The sequence below is a fragment of the Mustela erminea genome, chromosome 1 (assembly GCF_009829155.1).
Source record: "Mustela erminea isolate mMusErm1 chromosome 1, mMusErm1.Pri, whole genome shotgun sequence".
Taxonomy (NCBI): Eukaryota; Metazoa; Chordata; class Mammalia; order Carnivora; family Mustelidae; genus Mustela; species Mustela erminea.
This window is the reverse complement of record NC_045614.1, coordinates 130,056,162-130,083,980: the sequence shown is the minus strand read 5'-3', so window position 1 is coordinate 130,083,980 and position 27,819 is coordinate 130,056,162.

Sequence of the window (27,819 nt, the reverse complement as noted above, 5' to 3'; positions counted from 1 at the left end):
TTTTTTTTTACCTTAAGCATTATTAGAAAGCTAAACTCAGGGTTAAACCATTTGTTTTGATTCTCTCATCCATTTAACAAAGTTATTGAGAACTGCTTAGTGTAGACTTTGCTAAGCATTTGTGATTAGGGATAGGGTAATAAACAAAATGGAGAAAGGTTGTACCCACAGAAACCTCTTATTCTAGTGGGGGGATGGAGTGGAGAGTGAGAGAGGATGGAAGGGAGGGAGGGAAAAATATATAATATAATGTCACACAGCAATAATTAATATAAGAAAAAATAAGATATCAGGGCGCCTGGGTGGTTCAGTGGGTTAAGCCTCTGCCTTCGGCTCAGGTCATGATCTCAGGATCCTGGGATCGAGCCCCACATCGGGCTCTCTGCTCAGCAGGGAGCCTGCTTCCTCCTCTCTGCCTGCCTCTCTGCCTGCTTGTGATCTCTGTCTGTCAAATAAATAAAATCTTTAAAAAAAAATAAGATATATTTAAAGTGATGAGAATAATTTTTTTTTTTTTTTTTTTTTGGTAGAGACAAAGAGGAAACCTTCTTCAAGATAATATTCAAGTGAAGATATGAAGACAGGAATGAGCTGTGTGATACGTGTGGGATAGTATCAGTAAAAACAATGTTGAAACCACATTATGAGAAGAAATACACTTTGTGAATTAAGTTGAGATATTCAGTAAAACAAATGACTAAGTTTGAGTTAAAATGACCAAAGGGATTAATATACCCTTACAGTAGTATATTAATGGATAAATAATAATCAATATGAGACTAAAAGACAAACTCTTCAAGGGTCCTCACTGGAATATGAAACATTGTGATCCCCTCCTGTCTTATTTGGTAAGCAGTAGAAAAGAATGAGTTTTGAAAGCTACTTGAAGTTGTTAACAACTAATTAAGTTTCTAGGGTAAAATATATCTTAAAAAAAAGAAAAACTAAACCATTAGAGATTAGGTACTTGAAATTGAGTAAATGAGAAAACACTGCACATTGAAGTCTAAACAAACCAGAAGAAGCCTTATTACAATTTCTATTATATCCTGACATTTCCTCACTGATTATGCAACTGTTTAATTTTTATCATCACAATATCTATGAGTATTTATGAAGATGACTCAGTAATTTGGTGATTTACATCATAATCATTTATATTTGGTTTTTACTATTATATGAGAGGATAACTGTGCCATTGATAAATTCTGTTTATTTATAGATACGTTTCAAATGGAGAGATTGGAGATTCAAAACGAAAGAGAGAGTAAAATAGATATAAAAATATTTATGAGAAAGAAATTGAGGTAAGTAGCGGATTACAGTTGAGTAGCTTTACATACATAGATTGTGAATGAATACATAGAACCTACTTAGAGAAAAGGAATTCTATTAGAGATTTACTGAATTTAAAGTGTGATTGAAATGAAATTAGGCAACTTAAAAACTAAATGAAAACAGAGCAAAATAAGCAAATGACAGCAATATCTAAAAGATAATTAAGATATAAAGACCATGTAGGGTTTCTTGTTTAGGATGATGGACATGTGTTCATCTATATTCCCTTAAAAAGATAGCATTAAAACGATGGCAAAAAAGTAATTGTTGAAAGAATGAAAAGAACTGAGAGTCCATGAGATAATGAAATATTTCAAAAGCATTTTGTAAGACGAAAGGATCTCATCAAAGACTAAGAGGAGTAAACTTTGAAATATAGGTAAAGAAGTCAAAATCTATGGGAAAAGCAGCTCATTTGCCCTTTGGAATCTTCAGAAGCCTAGATATTCAAAAACTCTAAGACTAGCAGGATGTCAGGAGTGAAATTAAGTCTGAAATAGCAATTAAAAGTCTACAAATGGAGCATCCCCCAGATCACAACTATGCACACATAATGGCATCATGAATGCCCATTCACCGAGCTTCATTTTTACAGAAGTAGAATAAACTCTCTGTGAACAAAAATTGTGCAGATAACATGAGTATTAGTTATCCAGGGCACAGATCTCCCAATTTAACTATTTATGGGCACTAAGCCAGATAATTATTTTCCCAATTTATATTAAAAAAATCAGATGCTGAATTACAATTAACTGTACTAGCTTCATTGTAAATTGTAACAAGAAAACCAAGAATCACAAGACACCTAAGTAAATTATGCAACATGAAGAGAAAAAAGGCAAAATAAATACAATAAATACTCCTCAGGAAATAAAAATTATTCAAAGAACATGGGCGAAAAATAAATGAATACCAAAAAATCTCTGGTTATCACTTCTGATTTTTTTTTTGATATGGCATCAATTACCTAAGTCTATGAAAAAGAAATTCCAGTACAAGAAAGAGTTTTGGGAAATTAAAAAAAAGTTATTTCAACAGACGGTACTGGTACAACTGGATATTTATGTGCAAAAAAAAAAAAAAAAATGAATCCAGATACAGGTCTTACACCCCTCACAAAGATGAACTCAAGGTGGATCACAGACCTAATTGTAAAATATAAATGATAAAAGCCCAGAAATAATAAAAGTAAATTTAGATGATCTTGAATATGAGAGCACATTTTTTGATACAACCCCTAAGATGCAATCCCTGAAAGACATAATTACTAAGCTGGACTTCATTAAAATTAATAACTTCTGCTTTCTGACAATATCCAGAGAGTTAGAAGACATGCCACAGAGTAAGAGAAAATATTTTAGAAGATACATCTGTGGGAAATGCCACTGGAATCTTTTAAAATAACATATAATGTATTATTTGTTTCAGGGGGACAGGTCTGCAATTCATCAGATTTACACAATTCACAGCACTTACCATAGTACATACCCTCCCCAGTGTCCATAACCCAGACGCCCTATCTCTCACCCCGCCAAACCCCAGCCACCCTCAGTTTGCTTCCTGAGATTAAGAGTTTCTTATGGGGACGCCTGGGTGGCTCAGTTGGTTAAGCAGCTGCCTTCGGCTCAGGTCGTGATCCCAGGGTCCTGGGATCGAGTCCCACAGCGGGTTCCTTGCTCGGCAGGGAGCCTGCTTCTCCCTCTGCCTCTGCCTGCCTCTCTGTCTGCCTGTGCTCGCTCACTCTCTCTCCCTCTGTCTCTGACAAATAAATAAAAATCTTTATTAAAAAAAAAAAAAAGAGTCTCTTATGTGTCCCCTCTCTGGTTTCGTCTTGCTTCATTTTTCCTTCCCTTCCCCTGTGATCCTCCATCTTGTTTCTCAAATGCCTCATATCAGTGAGGTATATGATAATTGTCTTTCTCCGATTGACTTATATTGCTTAGCATAATATCCTTTAGTTCTATTCATGTGGTTGGCCACTGGAATTTTGATAGGATTACATTAAATCTATAGATGAATTTGGATAGCATGGGCATTTTCACAATATTCATTTTTCCAATACACAAACGTGAGATAACCTTCCATTTGTCTGTGCCTTCTCCAATTTCTTTCATTAAAGTTTTTATAGTTTTCATTGCAAAGATCATTCAGTTCCTTGGTCAAATTTATTCCCAAGTAATTTATTATTTTTGATAAATTTACTTATTATTTTTGATACTACTGAGAATGGGATAGTTTATTTTCTTTTTAGATATTTTGTTGTGTACAGAAATGCAACAGATTTCTCTATGTTGATTTTATATCTTGCAATTTTACTGAATTTGCTGATTAGTTCCAATAATTCTTTCATTGAGTTTTTAGGATTTTCTATATATTGGACCATATCATCTGCAAGTAATGACAATTTTACTTCCTTCTTTCTAATTTGGATGTTTTTATTTCTTTGTCTTGCCTAATTGTTCTAGTGAGGACATTCAGTACAAAGTTGCATCAAAGAGATGAGTGTGTGCAACTTGTCTTATTCTTGATCTTAGAGGGAAGAAAAATTTTCAATTTTCACTGTTGAGATTGTTAGCTGTGAGTTTGTCATATACGGCCTTTATTATATGGAGGTATGTTTCTTCTATACCTAACTTGATGAGAGTTTTTATCAGGAAAAAAAATGTATTTTTCAAATACTTTTTCTATATCTATTGAGATGATCATATGATTTTTATCTTTCATTCTATTAATGTGGTATATTACATTTACTGATTTACATATGTTGAACCACTCTTGCATCCCAAGGATAAATCCCACTTGGTCATGCTGTATGATCTTATTAATTTAATGTTGAATTCATTTTTGCTATTTTTTGAGAATTTTTGCATCTATAATTCATCAGGAATATTAATCTGTAGTTTCCTTTTCACAGAAATGGAGAAATCCTAAAATTTTTGTGGAGCTACAAAAAGACTACATATAGCCCAAGCAATTTGAGAAAGAACAAAGCTGAGGGTAATACCCTTCCTATTTCAAACTATAGTATAAATCTATATTAATTTAAAAGTATGGTGTCATAAAAATATACACATAGACAAATTATATATATAATATATATATTTTAATATATAATAATTATATATATAATTTGTCTATTTTTATGACTATATACGTTACTTGAAAATATTTTTCCCATTCTCTAGGATGCCTTTTCATTTTTTTTATTGTTTTCTTTGCTGTGCAGAAGCTCTTCAGTTTGATATAGTCCCATTTGTCTCATATACACATATACACACATGCACACATGAAGAACTCACACAACTCAATAACAACAACAACAACAAAAAAAGAGTACAACACAAAGAGTCCAAATAAAATACAGGTTGGGGAACTGAACATACATTTTTTAAAGATTTTATTTATTTATCTGACAGAGAAAGAGAGATCACAAATAGGCAGAAAAGCAGGCAGAGAGAGAGGAGGAAGCAGGCTCCCTGCTGAGCAGAGAGCCTGATGGGGAGCTGGATCCCAGGACCCTGAGATCATGATCTGAGCCAAAGACAGAGGCTTAATCCACTGAGTCACTCAGGTACCCCGAACAGAAATTTTTTTTTTTTCTAAAGCAGACATTCAAATGACCAACAAGTACAAGAAAAGATGCTCAATATGACTAATCATCAGGAAATGCAAATCAAAAGCATGGGGATATATCAATTCACACTTGTGAGAGTGGCTATCATCAAAAAGACAAGAGATAAGTGTTAGTGAAGAAGTGGAGCAAAGGGAATCCTTGTGCACTATGGACCAGAATACAAATTGGTTCAAACACTAAGAAGAACAGTATGAAGTTTCCTTAAACAACTAAAAATAAATCTACCATATGATCTAGTAACCCCACTTCTGGGTATATATCCAAAGGAAATGAAAACATTCTATCAAAGAGGCATCTGCACACCCACATTTATTGTAGTATTATACAAAACAGAACATATGATACACAAACACACACACACACACACACACACACACACACACACAGGAATACTATTTAGCCATGAGAAAGAAAAAAAAAGGGAACTCTTGCTATTTGCAACAATATGGATGAGCCTCAGAGGCATTATGCTAAGTGAGAAAAGTCGACAGAGAAAGACATACTGTGATATCACCTATATGTGGAATCTAAGAAAGCTGAACTCACAGAAACAGTAGGATGGTGATTACCAGGGCCTGGCAGGGTGGGGAGAACTGAGGAAATTTTACAAGGTCCATACTTAAGACTGGTGCATAGATAAACTCTGGAGATGTAATGCACAGCATAGTGATTATAGTCAACAGTACTGTGTTACAAACTTCAAAGTTGCTAAGAGACTAGAATATTCATTGTTTTCACCACAAAAAAAGAAATGATCATTATGTGATTTGACAGTGGTATTAGCTAATGCTACAGCTTTAATTATACTATAATATATAATTGTATCAAATTAACATGTTAAATACCTTAAACTTATATAAATTTATACGTCAATTGTATCTCAATTAAAAAAATACAATATATAAAGTACTCTGAAAACTCAATAAGAAAAAAAATCCTGATTTAAAAATGGCCAGGGGTGCCTGCGTGGTTCAGTGGGTTAAAGACTCTGCCTTTAGCTTGGGCTGTGATCCCAGGGTCCTGGGATCAAGCACCACATAAGGGCTCTCTGCTTGGCAGGGAGCCTGCTTCTTCCTCTCTCTCTAACTGCCTCTCTGCCTACTTGTGATCTCTATCTAATGAATAAATAAAACCTTTAAAAAAATTATAAAAATGGGCTAAAGGCAGCAACCTCTTCTACCTCAGCCACAGCAACTTCTTCCTAGAAATATTGCCAAAGGCAAGGGAAGCAAGGGCAAAATGAACTATTGAGACTTTATCAAGATCAAAAGCTTTTGCACAGCAAAGGAAATAGTCAACAAAACCAAAAGACAACGGATAGAATGGGAGAACATATTTGCAAACAACATATCAGATAAAGGACTAGTATCCAAAATCTATAAAGAACTTATCAAACTCAACACCCAAAGAATAAAAAATCCAATCAAGAAAATGGCAGAGGACATGAACAGACATCTCTGCAAAGACATCCAGAAAGCCAACAGACACATGAAAGGTGCTCCACATCACTTGGCATCAGGGAAATACAAATCAAAACCACAATGAGATACCACCTCAAACCAGTCAGAATGGCTAAAATTAACAAGTCAGGAAGCAATAGATGTTGGCAAGGATGCGAAGAAAGGGGAGCCCTCCTACACTGTTGGTGGGAATGCAACCTGGTGCAACCACTCTGGAAAACAGAATGGAGGTCCCTCAAAAAGTTGAAAATAGAGCTACCCTATGACCCAGCAATTGTGCAACAGGGTATTTACCCAAAAAATACCAGTGTAGTGACCCAAAGGGGCACGTGTACCTGGATGTTTATAGCAGCAATGTCCACAATAGCCAAACTATGGAAAGAACCTAGATGTCTGCCAACAGATGAATGGGATAAAGAAGAGGTGATACACACACACACACACACACACACACACACACACACACACACACACAGAATGGAATACTATGCAGCCATCAAAAGAAGTGAAATCTTGCCGTTTGCGACATCATGGATGGAACTAGAGGGTATTATGCTGAGCAAAAGAAGTCAATGAGAGAAAGACAATTATCATATGAGCTCCCTGATATGAGGAAGTTGAGAGGCAAAGTGGGGGGTTTCGGGAGTAGGGAAGGAAAAAATGAAACATAGGATCAGGAGGGAGACAAACCATAAGAGACTCTTAAGCTCACAAAACAAACTGAGGTTTGCCAGGGAGAGGGGGTTAGGGAGAGGGTGGTTGGGTTATGGACATTGGGGAAAGTATGAGTTATGGTGAGTGCTGTGATATGTTCATAAAAAATCAAAAATTAAAAAGAAATAAAGAATGGGCCAAAGGCATTGACACACATTATCAAAAAAAAAAAATGCACAGATGGCAAATAAGTAGATGAAAAGGTTGCTTTACCTCATATGTCAACAGGGAAATTGTAATAAAAATAACAATGAAATACCAGTACAAACTTATTAGAATGGCCAAAATCTAGAACACTGACAGTTCACCAAATGCTGGAGAGAATGTGGAACAATAGAAACTCTCATTCATTGTTGGTAGGAATGCAAAATGATATAGATGCCTTGGAAGACGGTTTAGTGGTTTTTTATAAAACTAAACATACTATACCATATGACCAAACAACATGCACATGTAGGTATTTATACAAAGGAGTTGTACATATGCCCATACAAAAATCCCTGCACATGGATTTTTCCTGCCAAAAACTTGGAAACAACCAAGATATCCTCAAAAAGTGAATGAATTGGGCGCCTGAGTGGCGCAGTGTGTTAAAGCCTCTGCCTTCATCTCAGGTCATGATCTCAGAGTCCTGGGATCCAGCCCCACATCGGGCTCTCTGCTTGGCAGGGAGCCTGTTTCCTCCTCTCCCTCTGCCTGCCTCTCTGCCTACTTGTGATCTCTGTCAAATAAATGAATAAAATATTTTTTTAAAAAAGTGAATAAATAAATAAACTGTGGCACATCCAGACAATGGAATATTATTCAGTGCTAAAAATAATTGAGCTATCAAACCATGAAAAGACATGGCATTATCTTAAATACTTATTATGAAGTGAAAGGAGCCAATATTTTAGATATTTATAAAATTCATTACATAGTTAGAAGTGTTCAAGACAAGAATAGCTTTTCAATATATACAAATATCAAATCATTAGGTTATACACTGAAGCTAATATAATGTTATATGTCAGTTATGCCTCAACAAAAAGACAAGAAAGTGAAATCTTCTTTTTGTTTTTATCCATATATTACTTAAAATTAAACAAACTTTTAAAATATATTAAAAATGTTTCAAGAAAGATCAAATGTAGTTAAGGACTTCCAACTTGATTATCATAAATAAATACATTTTTATGTACCTATATTATCTGCATGTTTTTTTGCTACTAAACTTTAAATCTTGGCCTCTTTTGAGCTAATTTTATCATTTTGATCAAAACACTGGCTCAATTGAATTAATGATAAAATAGCTACATGGTTATCAACTTTGTTGAGACCAAATGATTGACTTTTTAGGCACTCAAACTTTCTAAAATACCTTACCACGAATAATCTTTTATACAGTGTTGAATAATCCACATACTACACAACAGTAAAAGGGAATTGAAAAAGTCACAAAGCATTTAGATATGGTGAGGGGAAAAAACAAGAAGCCATCTGACCTGAATGCTATATTTTATTTCAAGAAAAAATATACTGTAAGTGAATCATGTTCTGAAAATTTGTCAGATATATTTTAAAACGTTGTTATATTTATTTTTCTAAGTTCTGTCTCAAAACTGGTATCTGGACTCTGAAAAACAATCTGAGGGCTTTGAAGGGGTGGGGGGTGGGAGGTCGGGGTACCAGGTGGTGGGTATTATAGAGGGCACAGATTGCATGGAGCACTGGGTATAGTGCAAAAATAATGAATACTGTTATGCTGAAAATAAAAAATAAATTTAAAAAATGGTATCTGAAGCTTATTAAATTCATTTTATTGTGAAAATTATAAAGTTTACTACATTTTAATAATAAATCACCCAGTTTTAAAAAATGAAGTATTTTTCTCAGTGTTCAGCAGCAATTACTTTTTATGAGTTAACATAGTTTTTGATTGAGTCTGTCAGTAGAACTTGTATAGTTCTCTTGCCATAATAAAGGAAATATCCAGATTCTAATTTCCATAAAAATAGATTTTAGAAAATAACAATTCTGGGATTTATTAGATTTTCCAGCAAAACATTTTAATTATCTCACATATCAACCATAACTAGTGCTTATTAAGGTGCCAGTTGTAATCATTTCCTGATATTATTGATGTTCAAAGAATACTGAAGATGCATTTGCAGTTTACCTTAAAATGATGAGTTCAGAACCCTAAGTTTCCTTTGAAATTTTTGATAAATATTTGTATAGAGAATATAATGATTTCCTATCATAATTTACATAACTGCATGAAAGGTTAATTGATTATATTTTTCTTTTGATCCTAGAAGAGGATTAGGTATCTATCCCTTGGGTTGTGAAATTCAGAAACTCTGTCCTGTTTTGCTTCACATCCTTTGATTTTTCTGGCTATGCACTTGACAGTTTCTCAAATTATTTGAACTGATACTTGAGTGCAGCTTTCATTGTACCAATGAGAAAGCTTGAATCCAGGGAGAAATAGAAGATGACTTCTTGAATATGATGAAGTATTTAATAAGTGAAGCTAAGTAATTCTTTTTAAAAAGGCCCAAATATTGTTTCATGCAACCCCTCTTACTCACCAGGTTTTAAGAATTCAAAAACATAAGCTACCATATCTTCACTCTGCATATTTTTAAAAATTCAGGTGTGGTAAGCTCTATTCCAGTGATATGTAAATTTATGAATTTGTGAAAGATGAAACATTTTAAATTAGTTTATAGAAAAAAAAGAAAGAAAAGAAAAGAAAATGTTTAGTAACCATCCCAGTTCTAAAACTCATTGTTCCTAATGTACCATTGGTAACCTTATGGTACTAACAAATGTGGCTATTTCATTGTAATCTGTGGCCATTCACATAAAAACAATGTAGTACAATAGAGATTCCAGCATTTTTTCATAAGTGTACCTATAATTGGCACTCCTGGGTGGCTTAGTTGGTTAAGAATCTAATTCTTAATTTCAGCTAAAGAGATGTGAGATGGAGCCCCAAAGCTGGGTGCTAAGTCAGATGTGAAACCTGTATAAGATTCTCTCTCCCTCTGGCCCTCCCCTCAGTCCTCTAAAAAGATATTTAAAAAGTGTACAGGTGCTTATACTCACATATATAATTTAAAAACCTATCATTAAAAGAGATTATCTTTGCATATAATCATATGTTCTTGTCAGCACTGGGAACCCACAGATTTCTACTGAAGTAATAAAGGATGAGTTTCCCCAGCCTGGTCATCTGTTTTATTGGTAAAACACTTCCCTTATTTAAACCTAGTCCAGGAAAACACTGTTTCTGTTTTCACAAATGTAAACCAAATATATTCAATAAATATGCTATGATAAAAATTCTACTAAAAGAAAGATGGCAAGGTGATATAAAAAAAGAAAACTTATTCATTAATCATCTTATTTTGATGATTACAGTAATTTATTTTTTATATTTTTCACATTGTATTTATATTTTCTGTGAAATCATGCTATATGATTCTGGACTGATTAATGATTAATAAATAGGAGGCTAAAATTTACATGTTTCTATAAAACTCACAACATGATTTCCAGAGAAGTTACTGATATAACAGAGGGTTTCATAAGGCATAGTTAGGTGATGGTAGTTTTAAGCTGTATTATTAGAGGTTTTGATAATGAAGGGTCAAAGTAAACATATTGCTGATACGTATTTTCCTTCTATATTTTTCCTTTTGCAGATTTGCAACACATAGTAGATCATTATAGGACCTGAGATACTCTGTAGTAGAATATAGCTAACATTTTAGTGTCAATCATTTGAAAAATAAATATAAGACCTACTTTGGAAATAATTTTAAAGCTTACCTATTAACACTATTTAGAACATTTTTTTTCTTAGTATTAACTGTAGCAAAGTGAAAATTAAGTATAAGGAAGTGCAAAAACCTATGGTACTTCTCCTCTCTCATCAAAGTTCTGATACAAATTTGAAATGTGTGATTTAGCAGTATAATACAGAGCTAAAATTCTGACATACACAAGCCATTTTTAGTCTATGGTTCCTGATACGACCTTGCACCAATTTTGTTATCACAACTTTATGAGTGACTGAGTTAAATAAATTTGTACCTCTAGTAAATTTTTGAGCTCCACCATTTATTTCATTCATTAACAACATTAACAAATGTGATTAAGTCTATACCCAGTCTTGCACTATAAATATGTAATTACTAGTTATAACTCAGTATCTCCGGTGGAACAGATCAAAATCTATCCTACTTTTAGAATTCAGCATTTTATATTATCCTTAAACATTTTACTAAAGATTTAATTTAACAACCCTCAATCTAGGAGAGCAATCCTTGACCTGTTATTTCTTTCAATCCCTCTTTTTCTTATCTCTCCCTTTACACCACATCATCAAATAGCAAATCATACACTGTACCACTTGATGACAAGTTATATTCAACATTCTAACATGCATATGAAGTAGGCAGAGATTTATTTCAATCCCAAGTTGATCTTCTCATTTTGTTATCCGGAATAACACTGCATTTTATTATAGGTAATCTTACTTTTTATATGAATTCTATTTTGCTTTGATGAGTTTTCTGATGCACTGATGATATAATATTATAATCTTCTGGTTTATTTTAAATCATTTTTTAAAAATATGCATTAACTATAAGGAAATACTTTGTGGGCAATGCATTACTTTAAAAACATTAGTAAAATCTTAATTGCGTTTTAAATAGTAAAACTGGTTTAACATCTTTTTTTCTGGATTTAGGATGTGACCATGACAGTAGATTTTTAAGAACACCTGAGTTTAAAAAATGAGAATATATATTTGATTGTTAAATTCTTTGAAAATCACACAAAAAAAGACTGCCCTCCCAATGAGGTTTTATGGATTATTGAACAGGAGGCAGATACCCAAAGTCTGACGTGTGCCTGGATGAGATGATTTTATGGAAATTATATTCTTATCAAATAAGATTAAAAACTTTCAGAAAATCTCATAGGTAATTATCCAGGCAGCTTTTGGCAAGTGATTGATTGCTTTTGAAACACATTAGAACCCCTTGAGCAGAAGCAGAGTTAAAAGCTTAAGTCTAGACATGAGGTCATCATTCTTCATTATCACATTCTATGGAAAGAAAAAGTGATATCCTGGTGATTAAAATATATATTCTTATTGATAGAGTTTTCCACTGAAAACTTAATTATTCTTGCTTGAATCCATTGCATTTCCCACATTTGAGGATTCATGTCTTTAGCCCAACTTCAAAAATCATGTGTTATTATCTCTTCAAATAATAATTCTTTTCAATTCTCTCTCATGACTTCTAGAATCCTATTAGATTGGTGTTGGCCCTATGTAAACTTTGAAATTTTATTTATGTTGTCTTACCTCCAGGATCAACATGAATAAGTTGTTTTGTCTCATTTCATGGAAGCTAGGTCTATTGTACCTTTGCCAAGATTAAAAAGGCCTGAACCTGGCAATTATGGCAAATTAGCAGCTGTAGAAACAGTAAAACCTCACTTGGTAAGCATATGTGAAATTTGGAGCAGTATTTGAACCGTTGGGACTTTTGTTTGCAACTAATCAGAGAACTAACTCCAAAAGACATTGAAAGAAAAGCAAATTTATTTTATAGGTTACATATTCCACAATGATTCTTTGCCATTCGCTCCTGTTCCTTCCCTCTTTCCCTCTTTCAGATACAACTTTTTCTTCAAAAACCCACATATCATCTGGTCTCACCATGTCTACATCTTTTGACTTAATTCACTCACATGAACATGGTGAAAACGGCTGCTATCAAGTAGCAAGATGCTCTCAGGTCCAAAAGCAAAAATAAAAAGTGGGGGGAGAATTTTGTTTGTTTGTTTGTGGTTGTTTGTTTTCTTCTGAGAAGCTTTTATACATGTCCAGAATCCAATCTGTTTGAAACATTTTAACAGTAATGTTTGAACTGATATGAACCAATGAAGCCAGAGTGATCAAACTGCATTGTTTGGAAAGGATGTGTCATATGGTGGCTATGGAATGTTGGCACTCTTTGACCCAAGGCAGGGTCACATGTCCCAAATGTGGAGTTATAGATATAGTAAATAAATACTTATACCCCAGACGGGTTCCTAAAAAACATTTCAAATGCTCTTACTAGTAGAAAATGGAAAGGTTATTGAATGAGCAAAATCAGCATATGTTCACCAAGATATTAAGGTAACTGACCAGAAGCCAAATTTCATAAGTATGTACGTAATTAGAAAAAAAAGGATATGTATGATACATATTAACAGACTCAAAATTAGCTAAACGTGAAGTTAATATATTCATTATATGATAATTTATAATATATGCTTGCAATAGATTTTATTAATTCTTCATAAATACTCAGTTTTCTTCCTGTTGTGCCTCTCTCTGAAGGAGAAATATACATCTGTGCCCAGGGACATCATGGTTCACTTGCATTGGCCAATGAAATGTTAATACAAGTGCCATATGTTATTTTTTGGCAGAAGCTTTAAAACCATTGTGTGATTTCCCGTGTCTTTTTTCACTCATTCACAGTGACTTTGAAAGTACTCAGAAGCTGAGGATTAAAATAAAGATGCAGTGGAGCAAAATGAAGCTGATATGAATAGGCATGTTATTTGAGTAAAAAAAAATAAACATTTGTTGGTATAAGCTGCTAAAAGTTTGAAGTTATTTGTTGTAGTATTACAGTACAAATCCTGAGTGATACAATCTTTTTTTTTTTTTAATCTTAAAAAGTGTATATCAGGAACTCTCATAGCTAAATAAGTAAAAAGATAAAGTCCTTAAGTTGCCATAGAGTATTTAAGGTGCTCTTTTACCAACTTTGGAGGATGGCAAATTAACACAATTCAACTTTAGATCATTTGAAAACAAAGAAAGAGAGAAGAAAATAAACATCACCTATGTCTTCCCCAATTAAATTATCTGAGAATGCTATTGTAGAGAGTATCTTTTGAAGAGAGGTTGCATTATCTTGAAACCAAAAATGATATCACATTTCTTTCTTTGGATACACACATTTGTATTTTGCAGGCTTCCACCCTGATTGGCTATAGAATATTGTTTTATTCCATTAACCTTGAGAAACCTCAAGGGATGCTTATGTTTAGATAGTTCACAAAGTAAGTCCTTGCCATGCACTCTATTCTTTCCCTCCTTAAATCTATAATCTAGTCCACTCAGGTAGCTGCTGCTCCCCTGGGATTTTTATATCAAGGATGAATAAAGGCCCATCATCTAATACTCTACTATACAGATAAGACAAGACTACTTCACTTAGGGAAGTTCTTTAAGAGGAACTTTAAAAAAGAATTCCACTTGATATGGTTATTACCGAAGAACTTTAATTCCAGTCACTCGCCATCCAACAGTGACTTACTTTAATTTTGCAAATCTAAATGCCTGAATATAAACAGTTTTCTATATGCTGAGCACCAAAAGGTTCTTTCCTAAACAATCAATATGAAAAAAACCATATGTTTCCAACCTTAGGATTTCTTTTTTTTTTACACTTTTGTGGAATACATTTTTACAATGTATCTAAGAATCTGGTCTTGTTTAAAATATTTTCAGGCAAAAAAACTCAGGCATGAAATATATATACACTTTTTTTTTTTTTGTCTATAGCTTATTGTGCATTTTCAACACTCACTTAACCCCTGATAATAGAAAACATAAATGAGTCTGTTCTATATAGACTTAATCAATTTGGTATTTTTAAAATTATTTCATGTTTAATCTAATTAAATTCTAGATTTCCACACACCGACTTGTCTTCCCAAGATGGCATGTGCACTAGAGCTATGTGAATTCCATAAATCAGGGGGGAAGGAGTGTCTGATCCAAAGCCATCCTTGGTCTTCTCACCATCCCTGGTCATTGAGCCATGAGTTCTTTCTTTTCCTTATCTTGTTACATTTGTTGGTGCTCTTCTTAGTCATTTTTTCACCCTTCTGGAAATAGTCATATGCTCTCTCTTACTTCTCTTTGCAGAGAAGAGATTCAGTGATCATCTTGGCACAATAAATTTCCTTAAGGTATTTGTAGTTTTCCTAAACTTCAACAGGAAAAAAGCAAAGCAGTCTGCATGACTAAAATTCTTTTATATATCTAGGATTCCTGCTGCATGCACTTTCTCCAACATCAGTGCTTGGTACTTTTACAAGGACTGAGAGTAAACCACTGTTTCTTCTATTGCTCTTCTTTTGAAATCTGCACCATCTGCCTAGGTAACATTTATATAATGAAGGAGGAATAAGTACCATAGTCCCCCATCTGTTCTTTTACCAATGTATTCCTATGGCTTAGCAGGCTCTGTGCCTTCCACAGATTAGAACTTAAACTCAAAAGTTTCTTTCTTGGGGCACCTGGATGTTTTAATTGGTTGAGGATCTGACTCTTGATTTCAGCTCAGGTCATGATTTCAGGGTTGTGGAATCCAATTCCTCACTGGGCTCCATGCTGGGTTTAGAGACTGAGATTCTCTCTCTACCTTTCCCTACCCCACCATCTCCCTCCCCCTCTTAAAAAAAAAAAAATCCTTTCTTTTCTTTTTCTTTTTTACTTTTATTAAAGATTTGAGAGAAAACACAGGAGTGAGGGAAGGACAAGGGAGAGGGGCAAGCAGACACCCTGCTGAGCAGGGAGCCTGGCTAGAGCCTTGATCTCAGGATCCCGGAATCCTCACCTGAGCTGAAGGCACATGCTTAATGATTGAGCCATCCAGGCACCCCAAAAGTTTCTTACTTAATGATATACATGCTGAAGTACTTAGAATAAAGCATATTAGTGTTTGCAAATTACCTAGAAAGGCATCCAAAGCCAAGATGAATAGAGTTATATATAAATGGATAAATAAGTAATAAAGCAAATATAGTGAAATGTTAGCAGTAAAATCTAGAAAGAGTGGAGGCAGGTGTCCACTATAAACTATTTTCAATGTTTCTGTATATATGAAATCTTTCACAAAACATTTGGGGTAATTTCTCAAAATCATCCCCTCTTTAATGAGTTTCAAGAATCCATTGGTATGGAAAACAGAAAGAAACCAGATCTTTGATGTCTGACTTCTGAATATTTCTTCTCCTTAGGCAACACATGCCTTTGACTTTATAGGCAAAAATCACAATATTATAAGAAAATGTGTGAAAACCAACAGAGTAGAATCTTGGTTAGTATTCTAATATTGTATTGAGATATACATATGAACTTATTTATGTATGTATACTATAGATGACACATGATTTTTTAAAAAAAAATGTAAGCAAACAACATTATGAACAGCTTAGATTTTTGTTTCCTTGTTTTTTTCCACCAAGCTCTACATCATGGAAATCTGTTCATATTTTGAAATTCATTAGAGTAAATGGTATTTCTTCACTGTAGAACATTTTGTGGTTTGAATATCTCAGAATTTGTTTATTATGTGCAATTTATTTCGAGATTTCTTCCAAAAATAATAGTAAGTGATAAAATAAAATATAATAAAATGGTAATTATGTGAATACCATCAAATTATTTCTTAAGGATCAAATCTTAAAAAGTGGAATTATTGAGTGAAATAATGTAGATCTATTTAAGATTTTTGTTATGTAATGAACCAGTGCTCTTCAAATGATTATATACATATCCTCCCACAAAAGATATGCATGTCCATTTCAACACATTTCTTCGACAATATAAATAGTGTATTTTCCTTTGTATCAAGTTCATAGGTAAAATGATTCTTTATAAAATTAATTTACTTAATTTTTAGCAAAGTCAAACAATTAAACAGTGTCAAACAATTAAACAAAGTCAAACAATTAAACAGTCATATATTTATATTTGTATGTAAAATTCACAGGTTGTCTATTCATATCCTTTGCCTGTTTTTTAAAAGATTTTATCAATTTATTTGAGAGACAGAGAGTATGTAAGAGAGCAGAAGCAGGAGAGGGAGAAGCAGCCTGCCCATCCAGCAGGGAGTCCGATGTGGGGCTCAATCCCAGGACTCTGGGATCATGACCTGGGGCAAAGGCAGCTACCTAACCAAATGAGCCACCCAGGTGCCCCTTCTTTGTCTATTTTTAATAATTGTATTATTAATCTATAAAAACAGTTTATATACTAAGTATATTCTAGATTTTAATCCACTGAAATATATTATAGTATACTTCCTATTAGTTGTTTGCCTTTTAATTCTGTTTGTGTCATTTTGAGGACTACAGGATGTGTTAACTTGGAGCACCTGAATGGCTCAGTTACTTAAGCATCTGTCTCAAGCTCAGGTCATGATCTCAGGGTCCTGGCATCAAGCCCCACATTAGGACTCCCTGCTCAGTGGGTAGTCTGCTTCTCCTTCCCCTTCTAGCTCTCGCCCACCTGCCAATGACGCTCCCCCATCCCTCTATCAAATAAATAAATATTTTTAAAAGAATCTGTTAACTTAGAACCATATAAATCTTTCAAAATTATTTCTATTTTTTCTTAGCATTTATGCTCAGCAAGACTTTTTTTCATGGTTAACTCAACTAAATATTTAACTATAATATCTAGTTATTTTACAGCTTTATCTATTATATGCGACTTTAGTATATATTTAGAAATTACACCAATGATATCTTTCTCTCTTTCTCCACCTAACTATCCATCTATCTATTGTTTGTCAAATATAGGTAACCAATCATCACAATTCCTTTGGTAAAGGCTCTTGCTACTACTCTAAAGCACGAATCCATTTTGAGATAATTCTCCCTTACCTCTTTTGTGAAACCCAACTTCATATTATATCTTCAGGTTTACTTCAAATACCTCTTAGAAGTTATTATTGATATAATAACATTGTAATGTACATACAATGGACATCTCTGATGTAATTCCATAGTATTATTGCATAATTCCTATTAGCAAACTGATTGCAGAGTATGCTATCTCCTGCTAATCTGATTCTTCCTAGATTTATATTAGATGCATAAATTAATATTTTAAAACTGCAGATTTATATTTTCAATGTTATTTTGGAAGTCAAGGATTAGGATTCTGGAAGGAGAGCTATCATTTTTGTTGTGTTAGTCCTCTTTTAACTTCCTATCAGGGCTATATAAACCTATCAGTCACAATTTATTTGTTACTCACATTACATTCTATTTTATATCAGCAGGAGGTTCTTTTCCATGTCATTTTTATTCAAGGACCCAGAGTGAAAGAAACATTTCAGCTAATCTGAAATACCACCAGGGATAACATTGGAAACATAGTTACATGTTTGCTTTCCTTAACTTGTTCCTGGATTCCATGCATCAATTTCACTCATCCTTTACAGGTGAAAACAGATAATGTGGTCTCATCCGACATCAAAAGAAAGGGGATATGCAACCTTATCATGAATGCCAAAAGATTGAAGACACTAATAATGGTGAACAGCTCCACAACTGTAAAATAAACAGTTAATAAAAGAGGCAGGAAAGGGAGAACATATGAAGTGAAGATGAAGAACTGTTACATTGTTGGAACCTAGATCAAAGTTTGACTTCAGATATGAAAATTAAATAGACTTAAACAAGCTAGACAAGTGTGTGGCCATGAAAATCACAGATCTATTTCTTTACAAAAGGAAGTGCTAAATACAGATGATAAGTGAGTATATAACTTGAGGAATGTCTGGCTTTTCTTTTTTTCCTTGAACTTTAAAGTATATAATTCCACAGCTTTGAAATTTCTCTATACACTTCAAATATACAATATGAAAGAAGCATAAATTGTTAATGAAAATCTAACAAGTATAACACAAAAAGGAAAGATGACAGAAAAGTCTTCATTAAAATGCTAGCTCACATCATCCAATTGTACAGATTAATTAAAGAATAATATAACTTGATCAAGTTGCGTATACCAATGAATGCATGGTTTATTAACAGTGAAATGTAATATTAAAGAAGAGCATTATTTCCTTATTCAAGAATTTCACCCTAATACACTACTGACAATAGGTGTTACATATACATCTGAATGGAGAGCTAAATCAGGAACAGCCATCCTACTGGGTTTTACTAAGAGGTGGCCAAGTTGGTCCTTACACATTTCTCCTGCTATTTCCCAGTTAACCTATTTGCCAAAGGTAGTAGTACATAGTAAGTAGCAAGGAGGGGATTTTAATCCAACTCCAGTCGATATTAATATTGATATAAATATTCATGATACATAACACAACCTAACGGTCTTTTCTATAAGGTAGTGTTTCAGATAAATGCTTTAACTCAAAATATTTTACGAAAATCACTAGTCTTTGGGTGCCTGGGTGGCTCAGTGGGTTAAGTCTCTGCCCTTGGCTCAGGTCATGATCCCAGGGGCCTGGAATAAAGCCCTACATCAGACTCTCTGCTCAGCAGGGAGCCTGCCTCCCCCTCTCTCTTCCTGCTCCTCTGCCTACTTGTGATCTCTCTCTCTCTCTCTCTCTCTGTCAAATAAATAAATAAAACCTTAAAAAATTAAAAAATCACTAGTTTTTTATAAAAGCCCTTGACAAATATTTTAAGATTATGCAGTAAAAGAGATATAATAAGAGATACAAAATTAATAAGACTATCCAGATGCAATTATATGTAGATCCATGAAGTAAATAAATGGAGGGGGGTTACTTCACAAACAAGATGTAAGAAGGATTAAACATAGTTTCCCTCTTGTGTCTTGCATGGGCAAACCCTGAGGGTCTGACCTTTCTTCTGTCCTCTATCACATCCTTTAGATAAGTGACTAGCAAGTTAAGCACGTAAGAGAAGACATTATGAAATTGATAGAACATTGTGTTCCTAAATTAGATGACATAATATTATAAAGACGTTAATTTCCTATAAAACTCCATACAAATTTAAATTCTTTCCATTTAAAACTCTGATAAAAAATATGTAACTTTACAAAATTATTCTGACATCATCTGGAAGAATGAATGGTTGAGGATAGCCAAGGTAAATTTTAGAAGAAAAGTAATTAGAAGAAATTGATCTACCAGATATTAAAATGTTTTATATGATAAAGCAAACTAATGCATTATTTTGCTGGCCCGATATATTAAAGCAGAACTAATCTAACAGGGTAAAGAGTGAGAAATCGAACTTACTACTTCTTTAGTACATACATATTGAGCTTCTGAGGAAAGCCTAAGTTCTGTAGATACACAGAAAAAGATTAGGTACATTTTGTAAGTACTATTAGTGAATTTTTTCTAAAATATTTTGATTATAGTATCTTGAGCATGTTCTAATTTTTTTTAAACACAAGATTCTCCTCATTAGTTTCTTGCACTTATTATCTTTTTAAAAAGTTTTCTTTGACTTAACTTTGAATAAGAGGGTCTTATTTTCTGTTCTATGTGGTACCTGAGAATATTGTAGATATATTCTCCCTGAGTATGCCAAATACCATGACTACCTACTGATAACTAGTGAACATTAATTTTAAATATTAAGGTATGTTTAAGGTAATTTTAAATATTGAGGTATGTTTTGTTTGTTCATCCATCTGTCTACTTTGGATACTTCTGCAGTAGGAGAAGATATCCCAGGACCCTTCTCCACACAAAGGCAAGTGCCATTTATTCTATAGCAGTCCTAGTACTTAGTCTGCTCTAAAGAGTGAAGGTATAACTCTAATACTAGGAGAATACCAATAATTTATGCTTCTATACTTTACCCTATCTCCTGTCAGATTAATAGGTCTATATTTATGTTACTTTGCTTAATATTTTCCTTTTATTAAAATATAGTATTAATGTAGGATGAAGAGTAGAATATTCTGATTCTGTTTATACCAAAACACAGCTTTCAGGCAACAGTTTTTATTTCTCTCCGTATCTAATTAGATTTCTATGTCCCCATGGTAAAGGTATAGAAATATTATACTATTTTTGACCCTTACATATAACATATACATTGTAACAATTTTAGGTATTTTAGAATCACAATGTTTCATATTATATGATATTTCATTTATGATATATATGCATACATGTTCATATTCTAATAAAAAATATATATACATAAAATCAAAATTTTCTTTACATTTATGATAACACCAATATGTTTAAATGTTTCAAATTTGTCACATTATTTTATCTTATGTTTACTAGGTATATATATTTACTATATTTCTCTATGAATTTTGTATATTTTATTCTTCCCTGCATTGCTTTGTTTTTATAATATGTATTTTATTTTGGCCTTATGGTTATCTTTTATTCAGTATCTTTTGTAATGCCTTTTCTCTTTCCATCACCTAGATTTCTAATTGTTGCTTTGCTAGCTTTAAAAGACAGGCTTTGAATCCTACCTACCCCCCAATGCAACAATCAATACAGCTACTTCACTAGACTTTTTCTACATTTTCAAGTTATATGCTTTCTATTTTGTTACAGAACATAATGTTTTCACATCTTTATCTATCTCCCTAATTCCTATCGTGGTATTAGTCTTACACAGCCAATTAAATATATAAAATACTCATAGTCAGTCTATTTGCCAGTTTCCTTTATCATTTCTTAATTGAATAAAGTTTATATTCCAGTAGACTTCTCAAAAAGAGCTAATAATTACACTATTCCCTAAATTTTTTTTTTTTTAAGATTTTATTTATGGGGCGCCTGGGTGGCTCAGTGGGTTAAGCCGCTGCCTTCGGCTCAGGTCATGATCTCAGGGTCCTGGGATCAAGTCCCGCATCGGGCTCTCTGCTCAGCAGGGAGCCTGTTTCCTCCTCTCTCTCTCTCTGCCTGCCTCTCTACCTACTTGTGATCTCTCTCTGTCAAATAAATAAATAAAATCTTTATAAAAATTTTAAAAAAAAGATTTTATTTATTTATTTGACAGAGAGAGAGATCACAAGTAGAGAGGCAGGTGGGGGGTGTTGGAGGCGGGGGAAGCAGGCTCCCTGCTTAGTAGAGAGCCCAATGCAGGGGCTCTATCCCAGGCCCCTGAGATCATGAACTGAACCAAAGGCAGAGGCTTAACCCATTGAGCCACCAGGAACCCCCATTCCCTAAATTCTTAAACATTTAAAACTTTCCCAGTCAGTATATTTGAAAGACAGCTTAGCTGGTATAAAAATCCTTGAATCAAACATTGTTGAGTTTCTTTGAAAGGATGCTCCTTTCATGTTGATGATTTCTATATTGCTATTAAGAAGTTTTGGAGCGCCTGGATGGCTCAGTGGTTTAAGGCCTCTGCCTTCAGCTCAGTTCATGATCCCAGGGTCCTGGAATCGAGCCCTGCATCGGGCTCTCTGCTCAACGGGGAGCCCGCTTCCTCCTCTCTCTGACTCCTCTCTGCCTACTTGTAATCTCTGTCTGTCAAATAAATAAATAAAATCTTAAAAAAAAAAAAAAAAAGAAGAAGAAGAAAAAGAAGTTTCATGTGGGTGTGCCTGGGTGGCTCAGTCCTTAAGCATCTGCCTTAGGCTCAGATCATGATCCCAGGGTTCTGTGATCCAACCCTGCTTTGCATCAGGCTCCCTGCTCAGCGGGAAGCCTGCTTCTCTCTCTCCCACTCCCCCTGCTTGTGTTTCTTCTCTCACTCTCTCTGTGTCAAGTAAATAAATAAAATCTTTAAGAAAAAAAAAAAAAGAAGTTTCATGTGAAAATCATTCTTTCTTTTGGGATTTTCTTTTATTCACTGTTAGTTCAAGGATATTTTAGAAATTTGTGTCTTAAAAATTTGTTATATTAGAATATACTCAAAGTTGACTGGTTTAGTTTAATATTTCCATGAAAATGACTGAGTCTTTACATATGGAGATGCATATTTCCTTTTACTCCTAAAAGTTTTCTTGAATTTTGGTCCATTGTTTTAGTTTCCTTGCCCTTCTCTTTCCTTACCTACCCTTCCTCTCCTTCTTCCCTTCCTCTTTCTTTACTTCTTCCTGTTATACAAAGTTGGATCTCCATGGACTTAATGATGGATCTTTATGATTGTTTTTATCATTTTTTTTTTTTTTTTTTACTCCTTGCCATCGTCTTCCTCTCCTCAAGGCTCCTCATTAGAGGTTCAGTCAAATTTCTCTTCCTACCTGAAACTTGAAATGAATTTTCAGATGTTAGATAAATTCATCTTAATTTTTAAAAATTTTACTCTTGGGATCTGTCAACATTCATTTCTCTCATCTTGTGTCTTAAGCCATTTTTCATATTATTGTTTAGGTTTATCTCTGTGTAAGAATAGTTTACATAACAGTATTATATTATGATTTCTTTGGGTTGGTGGTATTTTGAGGAATTTTTTAAATGTTTATTTTATTTATTTGTTTTTTTGTTTGTTTGTTTGTTTTATTTTACTTGAGAGAGACCACAAACAGGGGGAGTGGGAGAGGAAGACGCAGGCTCTCTGCCAAGCAAGGAGCACGATGCTGGACTTGATCCCTGGACCCCAGATCCATGACCTGAGATGAAGGCAGACACTTAACCGACTGAGCCACTGAGGCATCCCTTAAGGAATAGCTTTATTTTCAGAATTTATTTGATTCTGATGTTTCTTTTCTTTTTAAAGATAGATTTTTTTTCTTTAGAAGTTATCTGCTATCTCTATTAATTCTGAAATATCCTAAATTGTCTTGAGTCAGTAACCACAGGTGTTTCTAAGCAGACAGGAATAATGATTTTGGGTGGCTTATTAGGTTTCATAGTTCCTAGCATAGTTCCTCCATACCTCTACTGGTATGGAGGAGTGTAATTTCTTAAATAGGTAATGTTTTTATTGAAGAGGAAGGAAGGGATTGGAGGTCCTTTTTATCTTATGATACTGTTTCTGTAACTTTCACAATTTTCATCACATCTTCTCTCTTCATCAATAGCAAGCCTTCAAGAGATATTCTCTTTCAACCATCTTCTCTCTCTAAATTTGTGGTTTCTCAAGACTGCCATCTCTGCTCTCATGCTTTAACAAGCTCTTTTTTTGTTCAATCCCACTATATAGGGGTAGAAACTTCCCACTATGGGCTTTATTACTCCTCCATTATTCTGAAGGTCTTTATTTGTTTTAAATTCTTTTTCATAGATGATGATGTATTTTAACTGCAAACGTAACTTCTTTTCCTATATATCTTCTTTTTGTTCATCCTTTTACGTAATAAATACTTAAACTGATTGTTGTAGAGTGGTAAATGAGATTTTTAAGCTTTTGATTCTTTTCCATTTTAGATTTAATAATGCACACATTTCCACAATAGAGATGATTTTTCTTTAGATAAATATATTTGGTAACATGCACAACTGAGTTCTTATTAATTTATAGTAGATGATGTAGCCTCCTAAATAAGCAGGCTCACATTACTGTTTTAGCCTAGAATTATTTATTTTTATGTTTTCTTCTACTGACTTAGAGATATATAATCTACTGATGATAATTTAATTGATAAGATATAATAACTTTGGAGAGTAAAAAATAAATCACGAGATTCTCCCAGATTCCAAATTCTTCTGTTTTAAAAAAATAAGATCTGTACTTCTATTAAACTCATGGGGAATCAGTATACTACAATTAATTTTAGGGGACTGACTTATTATTCAAACAGCTCTGCTTGTTTGTCTCTATCATACAAAGTGAATAAATCCCAGCGTTACCACTCAGTTGCACGCCAATGTGCATTGCTATAAAATATTAAGTTAATGTAAGCAAAGTTGAACACGGCCTAATGGCAGCTACTGCATACAAATATTGATGGTTAATCTCTATTTGTCTTCATTTTACTAATTTACTTAGCAACACTATATTCTTAACTAAAATTTAGTAACTCTGAACATAAATTTCCTTAGGCAAATATAAGGGTAATGGATAAATTAAAATGTGTTGTATAATTGGGAACTACTTGCCACATTTTACCTACAGTAATGGGACATAATTGGAGTGCTAATGAGACTGGTAACAAGCACCTTCTCCTCACATCTTTGTCAATGTGTATGTGTGCTTTCTTTTTGCTTTCCTTATTGTCTCTTTTTGTGTGAACATCTTACACTGTATCTAGGGCGTACATTACATATATCTATTGCTGTGACAGATCCTGGTACTATAATAAACCATTCCATTTCCACTCTATTAAAATATTTTTCTTTATCTGACTACGTAAACCCAATTGCTTATAAGTCTTAGAAGTTTGGGAGGTGACACACTATTTTTGAAATATTTCATACAAAGGAACACTTTTATAACTCTCATTCACCTTTTTGATACTACTACATGGAAATGGGACAGACGTTACATATAAAGTAAAAAGTAACGATTGAAGAGTGGACTAAATTAAAATTTAATAATGATTATTAGACCTCTAAAGGGTTTAAAGTGATATGAACTACTTATTTTTTAACCTTTTGGGGCTTGTTACATAGCATATCTTTATAGAATCTTGTATAGAAGTGCATGAAAAGACAATTCTACCTTTAACGTTTAATTCTTCCTAATATTCTGTTCTCAGAAACTTTTCGAGATAGTCTGGCAAAACAAAACAAAACAAAATTACAGAGCCATGTCCTTCTGAAGAGTATAGTAAAGCATTTAATGATGGAGTAAGTAGTTATAAATACTAAAATAGCAGCAAGATTTTAAAGTGTATGAGTAACATTTATTCCAGTGGGATTATCTTTCTAGTGTAGAGTTTCACACTTTCCTTTTTCCTATTTTCCTGGGAAGGCTCTGACTTTTTTTAGTTATATGATTTCACCAAGTACATTTAAAATAATAGAAGGATTATGAACATAGAGTATGTAAAGCACTTCTTCAAAGGTGATTCATCAACGTATATTGAATTCTTTTTTTTTAAAGATTTTAAAAAAGATTTTTAAGAGCACAAACAGGGGGAGAGGGAGAAGCAGTCTCCCCAAGGAGCAGGGAACCCAATGCATGACTTGATCCTAGGGCCCTGGGCTAATGACCTGAGCCAAAGGCAGTTGCTTAACTATCTGAGCCACCCAGGTACCCTTATGTTTTGAATTCTTACTGTGCATTATATACTTTATATTGGTGCAGATTACTATGTGATCCTAATTTATGAAGAAATATTATGAAACAGACAGAGGATTTATATAACACAGCGGTTTAGAGGGGAATTTTTTTTTTTTTTTTTTAAGAGGGGACTTTTAAATCAAACTGCTAGTATTCAAATACTGGATCTACTACCTACTATCTTTTTCACTAGGCAATTTAGCTTACATTTCTGTGCCTGAGTTTCCTCACTGACAAAATAAGGATAATATTACCTACCTAATAAAAACTGAGGATTAGGTCACTTAGATTATGGGAAGAAAATGTACTGAGTTTATTGTCATAAAATGAGTAATCCTCAGTGTTAGGGCTTACTACTTGGAATGGTGGGTCTCAAATGGACGCCCATGCAGCTCTGAGGGGGAATCTGCATGTTAATACTGCTTTCATTATCACACTAAGTGGTAATTTTTATTTTTCAGTATTTTAACATAGTTAGTGATGGTGAAAAGGCAATAGTAGTCAAATATGTTGATGTCTAGTTCAAATAAAGGCAAGGGCATAAATTTTTTTTATTTATTTATTTTTAACATATAAGGAATTATTAGCCCCAGAAGTACAGGTCTGTGAATTGTCAGGATTACACACCTCACAGCACTCACCATGGCAAATACCCTCCCCAATGTCCATAACCCAACCACCCTCTCCCTACCCCCCTACCCCTGGTAACCCTCAGTTTGTTTTGTGAAATTAAGAGTCTCTTATGGTTTGTCTCCCTCCCGATGCCATCTTGTTTCACCTTTTTCCTTCCCTACCCCTCAAAGCCCTCACTTTGCCTCTCAACTTGCTCATATCAGGGAGATCATATGATAATTGTCTTTCTCTGATTGACTTATTTCGCTCAGCATAATTACCTTCTAGTCCCACCCACAACGTCGCAATTGGCAAGGTTTCATTTCTTTTGATGCCTGCATATTATTCCGTTGTATATATATACCACCTCTTCTTTATCCATTCATCTGTTTATGGACATCTAGGATCTTTTCATAGTTTGGCTATTGTGGACATTGCTGCTATAAACATTCGTGTGCACATGCCCCTTTGGATCACTACATTTGTATCTTTAGGGTAAATACCCAGTAGTGTGATTGCTGGGTCATAGGGTAGCTCTATTTTCAACTTTTTGAGGAAACTGCATGCTTTTTTCCAGAGTGGCTGACCCAGCTTGCATTCCCACCTACAGTGTAGGAAGGTTCCCCTTTCTCCACATCCTCGCCAGCATCTGTTGTTTCCTGACTTGTTAATTTTAGCCATTCTGACTGGTGTGAGGTGGTATCTCATTGTGGTTTTGATTTGTATTTCCCTGATGCCAAGTGATGTGGAGCACTTTTTCATGTGTCTGTTGGCCATCTGGATGTCTTCTTTGCAGAAATGTCTGTTCATGAGGGGGAGGAGTCAAGATGGTGGAGAAGTAGCAGGCTGAGACTACTTCAGCTAGCTGGAGATCAGCTAGATAGCTTATCTAAAGATTGCAAACACCTGAAAATCCATCGACAGATTGAAGAGAAGAAGAACAGTAATTCTGGAAACAGAAAAACAACCACTTTCTGAAAGGTAGGACCGGAGGAGAAGTGAATCCAAAGCGACGGGAAGATAGACCCCGGGGGGAGGGGCTGGCTCCTGGCAAGGGGCAGAGCAACGGCGCACAAAATCAGGACTTTTAAAAGTCTG